The 15,094-nt window shown below is 40.5% G+C and overlaps 1 protein-coding gene across 4 annotated transcripts in view; it reads right to left on the reverse strand.

Annotated features, from left to right (window-relative positions):
* CPEB3 (cytoplasmic polyadenylation element binding protein 3) overlaps positions 1 to 15,094 on the reverse strand; it is a 188,748-nt gene that overhangs the window by 6,672 nt on the left and 166,982 nt on the right. The window lies entirely within an intron of this gene.

Genomic DNA, 15,094 nt, shown 5'->3' on the forward strand with positions numbered 1-15,094 from the left:
CTATAGTCCTTCCTTGGTCAGCATCTCTCCTGAGCTTCAAGCGACTTGATGACAGAGTCCTGGAGTAAGACAGGACAATGGCTGGTCCAGAGAAGAAGGTGGTCTTCAGAGATTGTGGACTCCTGGGGGAATGGAGCTATTGGCTTATGGGAGTGTATCAACTTGGCTTGATCTCCTTGCATCTGAAAGCCAGGAGAGAGTCAAAATGGTGGAACGACCCCCTCTGCCCTGAAGCTAGAGGACTACTGGTAGATGCAGGGCCTCCAGGGAGCTGCTTTTCCACCACCAGTCTATGAGCTGAAGACCACTTTGCTTCTACCACCAGGCAGATGCCTATACTCAGGGTGCTCCAGCAACCAGATCTGAGCCTCGATAAGCCTAGATCGGAGAGAGAAGTGGTCTGAACAAACAGAATTCACATTCAGCAAAAGAAAGCTGCTGGAAGAGAAAGACAATAGCCATTTATAACACATACAAATATAAAAAGAGCATGTAAGGAGATTCAAGTCTAACACAAAGGAGACACTCTGGTCTATATTGTTTCAGGTGTAAACAAGGTATTGTGGTTATATGGGCTTTTCTTTCCTCTGCCTTTTTTTTTTTTTTAGAGCTTAATTTTTTAAAAGATTTTATTTATTTATTTAGTTGTGAGAGAGAGAGAGAACAGGAACAGAGGGGAGGGGGAGGGAAAAGCAGACTCCCCGCTGAGCAGGGACCCCGCACAGCTCGGTCCCAGGACCCTGGGATCATGACCTGAACTGAAGGCAGATGCTTAACTGACCGAGCCACCCAAGCGTCCCTTAATTTTTTTAATTGAGGTTAGAGTCATAAAAAATTAACCATTTTATTTTATTTACTTTTTTAAAGATTTGAGAGATAGGGATAGAAAGAGAGAGAGGAGGGGTCAGAGGGAGAGGGAAAGAAATCCTCAAGCAGACTCCCTGCCGAGCACAGAGCCTGACATGGGGCTCGACCTCACAACCCTGAGATCATGACCTGAGCCAAAATCAAGAGTCAGACGCCTAACCAACTGAGCCACCCAGGCACCCTTGAGAGTTTCTTAAAGGCACTCCCAAACCATTTGTAATTTTCGCCGTACCTTAATGCTATCTACGGTTACGTGATGTTTTACTTGACTATCCAGGTTAATTCTGTTTTTCCCAAAACACAGACATGTAGCTATTAAAATACAAATGGGTTTCTCTGTTATCAATAAACTGTAACACATGGAGACACTAACCTACTGGGATCATATTACTGATCTACACTTCCATTATTAAAGTCCAAATACTACAGAGTGCTATGCAAAAGCCAGTCATATCATGCAATAGACCTGCTTTAAAGGGATTTGCAGGTACAGGAGATGAAAACTTCCTAGAGAGACATCTGGATTCATACCACACACCTAAAGGAGATGACCATGCCCAAGGATGCTGACAAATATGTGGAACTTATTGCTGAACTGTGATACCCATTAAGGATAAGAAGGACTGATGTGGATAAGCAGCTGTAAGCTGGATAAAGGGAATAATATATTTAGAATGATATAAAGAGAAAGCCATACCTGAACAAACTGTTCTCAATGTGACACTGTTTTGTATTTAACAAGCTAGAGAAAATATTTCTGTCTCCAGTTTTTTTTTTATATCAGTCAACAAAATGACCTCCCAATGTAATTAAAGCAATGACCAAACAGCTCTTGGTGGCAGAGGGGAGATACCTAGGGAGAACATAAACTATTCACAGATCCAGAATTCCCTCTCCTTGGGCCTGAAAGGTTATAGAAAAGAGAAGGGGGGCATTAGTCAAGGTTACAGCTCAGTTTGAATGATGTGCTAAATGTCCTATTAAGGACAGCTAAAGAATGGTCCCTGCTGTAGTCTGCCCCGTGGTGACAGGAACCACCAAATTAAGTCTGCCAGATACCCAGCCACCCCAAGGCAGGTAAGGCATGCTCACCAGGGGCTGGAAGTTGAATAGAAGCAAAGATTTTAGATAATGGAGTCAGAGTGGACAAATTGGAGAAAGAGGCCAAGAGGTATAATTTAATAGGGATAAATGAAGAAGCTTGCTCAGAAGTCAGGTAGGCCATTTCTTATCATCTGGAACAACATGCTTCCTGGAAAAACCATTTTATTTGGTGTACTAAAGCTTTTAAACATGATGTGCTCCTAATCTCCTTGGCATGTGTCACAGAGTACATCTATCCACGCCTAAAAACCACAGTAACCTCATTAACATTCCCACCGAATACGGTGTCTTTACAGTTGCTAACGCAGGTCCTCTACCAGCAGCCAGTACAAAGATTGTTTAGACATAAATTTTTAGTTTTTCAATGGACCATGAGCTGGAATCCTGCTGTTTAGAAAGCAGATGACAGATGCCTAGGCAATTAAAGCAGTGATGTGAAAATGGCTTTTCCTTAGCAACAAAGTTATCCACAACCTTCCAGATATAGCAAATTCACAGTTATTAATTTTAGAAGCAATCTGGGGTAGATTAAAAAAAATCATACGGGAAATGGTTTGAATTTTCTTTTTACCTTTCAAAGGATGGGACTTAACTATTTCTCATATTCTCAAGTGTGAGGGGAAGAAAGGTTTTAAAATCGTCCTTGTGCCTTTCCCACAGTTCAGAGCGTGCTTATGTGTGCTTATGTTGACACCTTTGCCGTATGTTTCTAGAGGGCGGAGAGATCTGCGAGTGCTCTGTTTCACGAAACAAAGGAGGACCAGCTGACAGTATCCCACGCAATCCACAGATTCACCGCCTAGTCTAGTTTTCTTCCATGCTGCTTGGGAATGGGGTTGGGGGTGAGGATATGAACCAGCTCCAAATCATGTTCTAGCAGCAGAAGAGTGTATCATGTGGAGAACAAAGGGTAAGAAAATCATTACAAATCTGTGAAATGCATAACTGATGCCATGGCATCACCACCCTCCCAGAACGCAGAAATGCAGAGCGCCCTGGTTCTTTCCATTCACTGGCTATGTCACGGTCTTGCAGGCCTCAGTTTCTCCTACCCCATGAGAGGTGTGCACTAGCTTTTCCAAGTGAGAATCAGAACTCACCAACAAACAGCTAACTGACTAATACTTTTGGACTTCTGGGGTTAAAGAACTTAGGGGCGCCTGGGGGGCTCAGTCTTTGGGCGTCTGCCTTCGACTCAGGTCATGATCTCAGGGTCCTGGGATCGAGCCCTGCATCAGGATCCCTGCTCAGTGGGAAGCCTGCCTCTCCCCTTCCTACTCCCCCTGCTTGTGTCCCCTCTCTTGCTGTCTCTCTCCCTGTCAAAAAATAAATTAAAAATCTTAAAAAAAAAACAACTCGAATGTCCTACTGAGATAATTACTTAGATAAATGGGTGTGATCCTTTTCCCATTAGTATTTTCACAAACAGCCTCTATGCTCAAATATAAGCAGGAAAGAACAACATTTGATCATTCTAAAGAGTCTTCATATTAAGAATTATCCCAATTCCAAGAGAAAAGACATAAAAAGAGATAATAGGACAGGAGAGATCAAAGGTCAGGTCAAGACTAGGAAGGAGAGACAAGACAAAAAGGTTCCATACTCTTCAGAGAAGACAGCTTTCTTTAGATGACGCAAACTGTATTTAAAAAACTATTTCTGTCAAAGGCTCTGAGAGCCCCAGAGCTTCAAAAATAAGCCCTGGAAGGATTAGTTCAGACGACACTTGAACTCACTTCTGGGTGCTGCTTCCTCTCAAAGGGTCGTATCAAACATAGCTCTAGCTACAGCTGGCAGTTTTCAAGCCAGACCCAGCAGGAGCCAAGAGCAGAGGCAGAATCAAGGCTGGGATGTCGGAGCCCCAGGCTAAGGCTGGGGGCAGAACTAGTCTGAGAACCCCCACGCCCTTCGCTACTGAGTCATCGCATATATGGCAGCTGTGGCTGAGGGCAAAGTGTAGTGTCATCAGCATTTCTGTTCGTGTGGCTACTGGGTCAGATTAATCTTCATGCAGGCTAAAAATATAAAGCCTTTGATAGTCTGTAGCTAAAATTCAGGCCCAACATGTTTCTAGGGAAGAGAGAAAAAAAGATTAAATATGTGAAGTACCTGAAGTGCTTGCAAAGGAAGGTGCAATGGATAACATCTCCTTAAATAAAAAATGGGTTATTCTGAAGTATGCTATTCAAAGCCAATATTAAGTGCTATGGCTTAGCTATCACAATGTTCCTTAAATAAAAGTATCAGAAAGCCCCAAATTAGCTGACTGAAAGGCAGTCTCTCTGGTCCTCTGTGTTCAGCTAAAACAAAACAGTCAAGGGAACGTTATTTGTCAGTGGTATATTGATATCAAAACTACTGATTTCCCTTCTTACATAGATAGAGACTGGTATGTTAGAGACACTAGATAATCTCAAGTAATCAAAAGACAAAGGACTATAAATACTCAAGGGAAATCTCAAACACACCTTCAATGTCCCACCACCAGCATGGCCATGCCATTGTTCTTCCCCTGCCTCACCCCAACTCTCTGTAGACAGAAAATATATGCCCAGCAATCCCACTTCTGGCTATTTATTCAAAAGAATCGGAATCAGGCCCACGTCCACTGCAGCATTATTCACAACAGCCAAGATGTGGAAGCAACGTTAAGTGTCCACAGACCAATTAATGGATAAAGAAAATGTGCTATATCAACAGACAATGGGATATCATTCAGTCTTTAAAAAAGGAGATCCTGACACCCACAACAACACCGGATGAACCTTAAGGACATTATACCAAGTGAAATAAGTCAAACACAGAAGGACAAATGCTGCATGAATCCATCTTGTGCCATAAGCATCATCGCCCCAAGCATTTTTGCTAAAACGTTTTTGTTGCATAACTAATTGGCCATGAGGCAATTTTATTGTAAAAAGTAAAATCACGAGAAACTAAAGAGGAACATTCATTAAAAAGGACATAATGAAACATGAAAATGGTAACAAAATTAAAGTGACTTTATTGTGAAATACAAAATATTTGAAAACATTCAAAATGTATAGTGTAAATATGTGGCAATACTGTACAAGTATTTTTTTTTGTACAAGATTTTATTTTGTGTATTGTACCTAAGCACTTGTCTTCAAAGTCTTTCGTTCAGAGTATAAAACCTTTTTTTTTTGCTTGTTGATTCATCTCATTTGGCATCATGCTTTTTCTTTTTTTCACTGAAATTCTTTCCTTCATTAAGACAGGCTATCAGTTTCCAAATATTAGGATGCACATTTGTGAATGAGCACTGTATTGCTTTGTGAAAGCCTTCTACACCATTGTTTGTTCTTGGCATGTTGTCACATGTCCACTGACAGACATTCCAAAGTTCTATGGGAAATGTGAGTTCAAAACTCTGTGTCACTGTGTAGACCATTAGGAGGGCTAAGATTTATATAATATAAAAACGGGAGTACTGCATCAATGGAGAAGTGAAACCAAATGTTCAACCAGCTGATGAAACCAAACTGCCAATCAGTTATTTATCTTTTAGGGCCAAATTGCCTTATGGCCAATTAGTTATGTGGTGAAAATGCTTGTGGCAAAAATATCTACGGCAAAGATGCTTACAGAGAAAATACTGGACACATCCATTGATATGACTGATCTAAAGTAGTCAAATTCATAGAAATCAGGAAGTAGAATTGTGGTTGCCAGGGGCTGGGGACAGGGGAAAGTAGGGAGGTGCTGTTCAAAGGGTATCAGCTTTCAGTTATGCAAGATGAAAAACTTTTAAAGATCTGCTGTAGAACATTGTGCTTATAGTTAACAATACTCTATTGTACACTTAAAAACTATTAAGAGGGTAGCTCTCATCTGCCTTTTCAGCACAAGAAAAAAAAAGAAAATATATGATGGGTAGGACACACTTGGGGAAAAGGGATTAAGGAAAGGAAAAACAATCATTACTTATTAAAAACAGAACCACCCTATAACCCAGTAATTGCACCACTAGGTATTTATCCAGAGGATAAAAAAATACAGATTCTAAGGGGTACATGCACCCCGATGTTTATAGCAGCATTATCAACAATAGCCAAACTATAGAAAGAGCCCAAATGTCCATCAACTGATGAATGGATAAAGAAGGTGTGGCATATATACGCAACGGAATATTATTCAGCCATCAAAAAGAATGAAATCTTGCCATCTGCAGTAACGTGGATGGAACTAGAGGGTATTACACTAAGTGAAATAAGTCAGTCAGAGAAAGGCAAATATCATATGACTCGACTCATATGTGGAATTTAAGAAACAAAATAGATGAACATATGGGAAGGGGGAAAAGAAAAAAAGGAGAGAGGGAAATAAGCTGGAAGAGACTCTAAACAATAGGAAACAAACTGAGGGTTGCTGGAGGGGAGGAGTGGGGGATGGGCTTAATAGGTGATGGGGATTAAGGAGCACACTTGTGATGAGCAATGAGTGTTGTAGGTAAGTGATGAATCACTAAATTCTACTCCTGAAACCAATATTACACTACATGGTAACTAACTAGAATTTAAATAAAAATTTGAAACAACAACAAAACCCCAAACCATCACTATATACATATTAAACTTCTGAATTTGAGCATGAAGAAGAAACTGAAAACAGAGTATTTTCTCAAGTGGGTTCCCTAGAACATTATTCCCAAGATATGATAAATTCAGAAGAGTTCCATGATAAAGTAATTTGTGAAAAGCTGCATACTGTCTCCTTCTTGGGTCTTCACAATGAAGATTGGTACATAAAAGATTCTAAGAAGTCCTAGAATAAACCTGCCTATTTAACATTCTTCAAGAAAGCATTTCCAAACTTATCTGACTCAGAAAAAGACTTTTTAAAAAAATAAAATAGATATTAAAATCAAAAGGGACTCATATTTTACAGAGAATATTTTAGGACCTGGTGGTTTAGGGGAATAATTTTAGGGACAGATTTCAAGGCAGGCCAGACCTGCCTACTGAGAGCTCCTTCTCCTGTTTCAAAAACTGAGATAACCAACCAATGTTACCCCTGTCTTGTCTGACATATTTAACCCCTTTTATCATGTGAAATTCTAATTAGATTGTCTAATGAGTATCTTCCAGAAGAGTTCAAATATTAGTCATGGTTTCATATAAATCAATGTGTTCTCAGTACCAATGTATACTGACAGAGTGCTTTAAGTTTTTAAAATTGCTTTCATTAACACACACACACACCCCTATCCTTCCTTGAAGTTATACAGGAAGTGGTTTAGTGAGGACTAAACTCCAGATCGGCTGATTCTAGCCTATTATCCTTTCTAGTAGTAAAAAGGTCTCTGTGGGCTGAGTTGGCAGACTTTAACCAATGTCTGCTGCATGATGCATTTCAAGTTATAAACATCTAACCTACAAATTTCTAGGAAGGGGCCCTGGGTGGCTCAGATGGGTAAGTGGCTGACTCTTGATTTCAGCTCAGGTCATGATCTCAGGGTCGTGGTACTGAGTCCCACATTAGGCTCCACACTCAGCTTGGAGTTTGCTTGAGATTCTCTCTCTCTCCCTCTCTCTCTGCCCCTCTCCCATGCACTCTAAAATAAATAAATAAATCTTAAAAAATTTTTTCTAGGAGACAACATGACCAGGTTGTGGTAAACAATAGCTGTGTTTTGGGAGGGGGACTGCTCAGATTTTTATAAAGAAATTGTTCATATCAATCAAATATACTTTTGTTAGACTAAAGGAGATTCAACTGATTCTATCCTTATAAATTTTCTCAGGACCACACAGAGTAGACAAAAGGGTAGAAAATGGCCATGTAAAAAGATTACCTCTTTTCTTTTCCCTTTTTTTTTTTTTTAAGATTTTTATTTATTTATTTGAGACAGAGAGAATGAGAGACAGAGCATGAGAGGGAGGAGGGTCAGAGGGAGAAGCAGATTCCCTGCCGAGCAGGGAGCCCGATGCGGGACTCGATCCCGGGACTCCAGGATCATGACCTGAGCCGAAGGCAGTCGCTCAACCAACTGAGCACCCAGGCGCCCCAAGATTACCTCTTTTCTAATGATCTCATTTTTTACACTATAAAAATCTTTCATATGTGAGTGACCTAGCCTTGAGTTATAAAGAAAACTGAATTTAGCAGAGCTTTCAAGTCCTAAGTGTTCATTTGGCGTCACTTCTAAAAATACCATTAAAAAAGACTGAATGAGTACAGGTGTCCTCTTTTGCCCTTAATGTACTTAAATACTTTAAACTGTTCCAGTTTTTCACAGAAATGCTGTTCATGGATTATAAGCAAAATTTAATCCTAACTTCCTATTCACCTTCAGGTTCAAAATCTTTTCATTATCAGAGAAAAGATATTGGTAAAAATACTTCTTTCTGGAGAGGACTTCTTTCTTTCTTCAATCCTTTACACGGAAAATGCATTTAGGTGTTTACATCTATAAAAGGGACTTAAGAGTCTCTATGTGTATCTTGACTAACATCCAAACAGCATGTTGGCAGATTAGCAGCTATGTTAATTGTGTGTGTGTGTGTGTGTGTGTGTGTGAACTTCAACTATTTCATTGTCTCTATATTAAAGATCCTTAGTGGAACTAAGTAGGTGCTTTAAAAGAAAAAAAAAAGAGAGTCAACAGTTAGCTTTGGTACATGATTAGGCAACCGCACAATTTAAATAAGCCAGGCTCAGCAATAATACAAATCAGTATCTACACAGCCAAATAACTTTCCAAAGCACTTCTTCATCTGTCATTGTTTATCAGCACCACAAACTATAAGAAAGACTGGTCCTCTTACCACTACTGGAAAATAAAATCAATAAAATCAAACTTCTAAAAGGTGGTAAATTGTCCAAGGTCACATTACTGGGAGAAGAGCTAGGAGTGTTGACTCAGATCTCACAGTTCCCAAGCCAGAACAGAACACTTACTCACTATCACCATGGTTCTCTGCGTAGTAAGGACAGGAGTGGGCATGGAGTGTACTCCCTCTAAGATCCTGATGGCCATACCCCAGAAATACCCCACCCTATTAGTGTTCTAGGGAACCTGTTACCTGGGAGAGCGCATCACATGCCTCGTGTGTGCCAAGGCAGAAGATAAATGAGGCAACTCACTCATTTATTCATCTAAACACAAATAATTAATGTGTGTCCACTATGTGTCAAGTATTAATATACAGTAGCTAACGTGAAAGACGCCAAGAGGGGCACCTGGGTGGCTCAGTTGTTAAGTGTCTGCCTTCGGCTCAGGGTCATGATCTCGGGGTCCTGGGATTGAGCCCCACATCGGGCTCCCTGCTCCGCGGGAGGCCTGCTTCTCCCTCTCCCACTCCCCACTGCTTGTGTTCCCTCTCTCACTGTGTCTCTCTCTGTCAAATAAATAAATAAAATCTTAAAAAAAGAAAAAGGAAGAAAGACGCCAAGAACTGCTGTGCTGGGCATCACCCAACCTTAATATTGTCAACACAGGGACAACTGGCTGATAATTAGTGACAATTAGCCATAACATATGCATAATGTAACCTTTAAAGTATTTATTTCAAGATGCTAATAATGTTTCCTTGGAAGTAAAAACAAGCATAAATTGTATTCGTGTCATTTAAAACATTTTTAAATTTTTTTATTTTCCCCACCATTTGTGTCATTTATAATAATAATGTTCCATAACAAGGGTCATTATAGCACTTAAAATGCCAAACACGTCAATCAAATGCTATAATCCAGTGGAGCTGCACTGGTTCACACTCACTTGTAAAAGGTTTCATATGAAGACAACATGAAAGTGAAAATCAAAAGCAAAACAACTGCAAAAAGGCATAGAAAATTTTCCAGCTCATTTTGCTAATGTTATGACCTATAAACATATTAGAAACTCTTGATAACAAACCCCAGATGTGCTCTGCTCTGTGTAGACTACATTCACTTGGGAAGTTATATGAACTACTGAAACATATATAAAACCCACAAAAGGACCTATAATCTAACTCAGACGTTCCAAATCTAAGGTCTGTGGAAAAAAGGACTTCATGGAAGAAGTGGGTTGAAGAGACATTAGACCTTGGGTGAGCTCAGGGTTCTGGGAGGGAGTCCCATGAGCAGAGGCAGCTCTGCTCTTAATTGATGGGTTTCTTGAGTCTCCAAACCTCTCCTAGATTCTCATTTGTTGCACAATAAAGGAGGCTGGACCAACGTCATACCTAAGCTTAGTAAGTCCAGCTTTAATGTCAAAGAACATTTTCTGATATTCTAAATTTCTTTATTACTTAAGGGAGTTTTTTTTTTTTTTTTTTAAAGATTTACTTATTTGAGAGAGAGAGAGAGCGTGCATGTGTGTGTGAGTGAGCGAACAAGGGGAGGGGCAGAGTGAGAGGATCTCAAGTAGACTCCCTGCTGAGCGTGGAACCCGGTGTGGAGCTCATTCCCATGACCCTGAGATCATGACCTGAGCCAAAATCAGGAGTCAGAAGCTTAACCGATTGAGCCACCCAGGTGCTCCATAAAAGTGAGTGCTCTTAATGAAGTAGAAAAGGAAAGTAGTGCAAAGTGCCCTGGACATGCCAAAGGTTGCTATCTAAGTGCTTCCCATCTGAGCCACCTCTCAAATGAGTCATCACTCATTCAATAACTCACTCATTTATTCATCTAAAAACAAATAATTAATGTGTCCACTATGTGTCAAGTATTAAGTATACAGTAGCTAACATGAAGATAGTCATTGCCCTCATGGATTGTAAAGTCTAACAGAGTAGATGGGACATTAAATGAAGCAATATTTCATTACAGAGATATTTAAGGCCACAAAGGAATGGTAGATGGTATTACAACAATGATCTATGACGGAGATGTAAGCTCCACTGAAGAAAGGATTCCAAAAATATAATTAAGCTGAGACCCAAAGGAAAAGTAGGTATTAGGCAGGCAGAAGAAACAGTATGTATAATGACCTTGAAAAAGAGAGAAAAAGGCCAGTTGTGACTGACTCAAGGTGAGGAAGAGAGAGCTAAGGCAAAAAAAGTGTATAGTGCATGAAGGGTCATGTAGGCAGTATTATTAAGGGTTCTGACCTTTACCCTAATGACAGTAGAACATAACCAAAAGGTTTAAAGGATTTTAAAAGGTCACTCTGGTTTTTATGTAAAGAATGTAGTGGCGATTGGCTAAGCTGAACTGGGGAGACCAGTGGGGAACCTCCTCTAGATATCCAGGTGAGAGATGAGAGTGACTCACTCCAGTATCCTTGACAGCCTTCTGTGGTTGCTTCCGGTCCTTGTTATCATCCTGATTTATTCTACACATTTACTGAGCACCACCCATGTGCCAAGCATTCCCATTCAGACCTCTGGGCACATGTGGCAGAATCAAAATCCTGGCAGCTCTGTAAGGAAGCACCATATGAGTCCTCCCATTGCTAGCCAGACCATGACAAGAAGTTTGTTGATGTGTGGATTTATCAGCCGACTCCAACAAGTCACATATTTTTGGGGGACTCTAATTACAGTTATAGTGTGGGTCAGAAGCTTGTCTCCGCAGCCTGGGCTACCTTGTTCCTGTGACTTCAAAGAGTACAGGTTAAATAAGGAGGACCCCCTCCCTATAATAACTAAGTAGGATAAATGCAGTGTCCCCACTCCCTTCCCCACTGGGGGTTATTGTTCAGTTCACCCTCTTAGTGCAGGCTTGAAGGCTATGCAGTACCTCTTCCTGTGTTCTAAATTTTACTGTGGTGATGCCTGCACAACTATGTAAATATGCTAAAAACTGTTGACCTGTACGCTTAAATTGGTGATCTGTATGGTATGTGAATAATATCTAAATAATGCTGTTACCAAAACAAAAACAAAAAGGCCACCTCCTTAAAGATGATGGCATTATGGATGAATGAAAGAACAGCAGAGACATAAAAGTGCCAAAGCTACAGAATCGACAGCTCCCACAGATGTTGCATATTGACATATCTTATTTTATATTCATAAGCAAACCAAAAAAGTCTCTAAGACTATGAGAAGAAATCAAATCTATAAAGGTTGTGTTTTCTCTATAGACCACTCCATCTAAAAACTTAGCTAAACAGCAGCAATAACAACAATAATAATAAATACATAAATATTTAAATTCTCAAAAGAGATGTCTTTTTTGAGAAAAGTTGGTTGGATACAAGAGGTAAAGGAAATACATTAGTGAAATTCTTCATGTAACCTCCCACAGTTTACCTAGGAAAGGTACAACCTGAGAGCACACCCCTCAAAGAGTCCTAGAACTTCCATGGTTCCTGGCATTGCTGCTCTCCAGGTGGCCCTCTTTTACTCTCCATATGGGGCAAAAATGAAAGGGTTATGGGGCTGCAAACAGCAAGCAAATGGACCGTAAGATGCTATCTGTAGGGTTAGTTAGTTTGTTTTTAGTTGACTGATTGCACTATATCTGCATTCATAATGATGCAGACAACAAAGGAAGTTCCTTTGACCAGAATGGTAATAAAGGTTGATGCTATTTAAAATAGTCAAGGTCTTGGTTTAAAGGCAACTGTAGGCTAACATAAGAAGGAAGCAGAATACGACTGTAGCATCTTGGAATTTGCAATAGTAAGGGAAAGGGATTATGGGCACAGGAAGATATCTGCTCCTGACTTTTAGGACAGCAAGTTCTAAAATCTTAGCTATGAGACTATTGCTAAAAATCTAGAGGGGTTATTCAGGAAAGAAGGTTGTGCCTAATGAGAAATTCTCTGTAGACAATCAAGAACAGAGCGCCCAAGAAAGAGCATTACCTGAGGAGATACTGATGTGCTTATATATAATGGGGGCTCTCTGGAAAGCTCAAACTTACGCTTTCGGAGAAAAATAAATAAACTTTAAAAAGCATCTAAGAAAGGTGCAGTTAACAGAGGCTCAAAATGCCAGAGTCAAAAAAATAAGGTACTGTTGGCTACATTCAAATTAAGAAGAAAACAAGAGGACAGAGTAACAGTTTGGGGGAAGGGAGTGTAATGTTCACAGAAGAACACTGAAAAAGGAGCAGCCTATCTCCAGACGGAAGCTGGCTTGTATCTCTCATAATGAAGGAAATGGTCTCCATATTGGGCAGGGCAAACAAGAGCATGAAGATGGAGCTGGGAGGCAGAGGAGAGGAGGACTGTGCCACTTTTAATGATTTCTAATTCTCTCCCTTAGATGGTTCTCATCTCAGGGCACTGCAGAATGGACAGGTCTCTTCTAGATACCATGCGGATGGAGGTGGCATTCTTTTGACCATGGCAACAGTCCCACTACGCATATGTACGGTGTGTTATGTTGTATATGCCACCTCCTCTTCCAGGTTTCCCATGGGGCTATTACTACCACCTTCATCATACACTGAAGCTCAGCATTTAAGTGATCTACCCAAAGTCGTATAACCCACAGGGAACAGGACCAGATGTAGACCCAGCCGTGTGACCAGTCTGTCTGTTTACTACATCTTCAGCGAGCAACTGATAAAATTCAAGCTACATAATATTAACAACATCAGTATTAAGTGCATTTGTAGCAAGACGAATACTGTTAACCATCAAATGCTAGTTACTAAACATCTATCCAAAGGTCATACAGCTCTGGCTGTTCAATCCTCAAATCCCATTTATTCTTCAGACCATCCCCAGGAGGGAGTTACAGATGAGGACCCAAGGCTCCTGGCATTAATTAACTTACTTGGGGTCACCAATGACTAGTGCAGCAGAGATTTAAAGTACTGAAATCTATTCTAGCTCTAAACTCCATACTCTTTCCACTACAACTGGCTATTCCTCTAAATGTTATCAAGGACTAGTCTGCAAGATGGAAGGTACAGTTAACCCAAATGCAGCAGGCAGAAAATAGGCAATGGCTTTCTCGAGTCCTCAGAAGTTTGATGTTCCAAACCATTTTCATAAGCATGGCCTATGATCATACTCACAAAATCAAAGCCACCTCTCTCCTTTTTACCTAGGTCTAAGTCTTGTGGGAAGAAACACTGAGGGCCTGAGTATAGCAGGGGAAGGAGTAGGGGTGGGCAACAAAACAAACAGCATCTGAGTTTACTGTGATTTTAAAAGGTGCTCAAAGATCGCCATATTCCCTGGGCCAAGTGTACTTCCCTCCATTAAGGAATAGGCCAGGAGGCTGTTAGCCTGGGGGCAAAGGGAAGATAGAAGCATGGGGAAAGGGAGCCTTCTCTATCATCCCTAGTACCACCTCCTGTCCAGTCACTAGTTCTGGCTTCAGAGAGGAACAAAGAAAGCACACAGATGAGAATCTAAGGCTCCTCAGGTTAATTTTATGACCTGGGGTCAGCAGTGGTGAGTGCATAGCTGTCTAAATGTCTGGTGTCTAAAAATCTGGTGTTTCAGACTCACGAAAGCACTGGCACAAGCAAGTCCGCTGGCGCCAGCAGCAGTAAAGAAAACCCTGCGAGTATAACCATTCGTCAATTCAACAGAGGTTTATCGAGCACTTACTACCGTAACTATACACCAAGCAATGGGTAAGCACCGGGAATGAAGCAGAGAATGAGACAGACACCGTGCCTATCTCTGCGGAGCTTACAGTCTGTAGGGGGTCCTTGAAAGCTAGATGGAGTTGAATCTTTATCACACCTCCGAGTCTCCATTAATTCAAAGAGTGTTCCAAAATTCTGAGAAAGAATTATTTTGTTTATTTTAATCAAAAAACAAACAAACCACCACTACTTACTTTTAAGGAGCCCAGTAACGTAGCAACTGTTTATTTTAGGCACTGACTTTTGAAATTTGATCAGATATATGTCTTAATAAAAATATAACTTGCTATATTTAAAAATCCACCACCAACTGAAGCTTTCACCTTCTAAGAAATTTAAGTCAGCTACACAAAATTAGTCAAAGTCGACCATAGAGAGTATAGGTAAAACTTCATACTAGAACATATTTGGGGTGCCTGGCCGGTTAAGCGTCCAACTCTTCGTTTTGGCTCAGGTCTTGATCTCAGGGTCCTGAGACTGAGCCCTATGTCGGGCTTTGCAGTCAGTGCGGAGTCTGCTTAAGACTCTCTCTCTCTCACTCTCTTTCTTCAATAAATAAATCTTAAAAAAAAAAAAAAAAAAAGAACGTATTTCCTACTTTATTTATCCCAGTCCAATG

This window comes from Mirounga leonina, unplaced genomic scaffold (assembly GCF_011800145.1).
Source record: "Mirounga leonina isolate KUSES-001 unplaced genomic scaffold, KU_Mleo_1.0 Mir_114, whole genome shotgun sequence".
Classification (NCBI taxonomy): Eukaryota; Metazoa; Chordata; class Mammalia; order Carnivora; family Phocidae; genus Mirounga; species Mirounga leonina.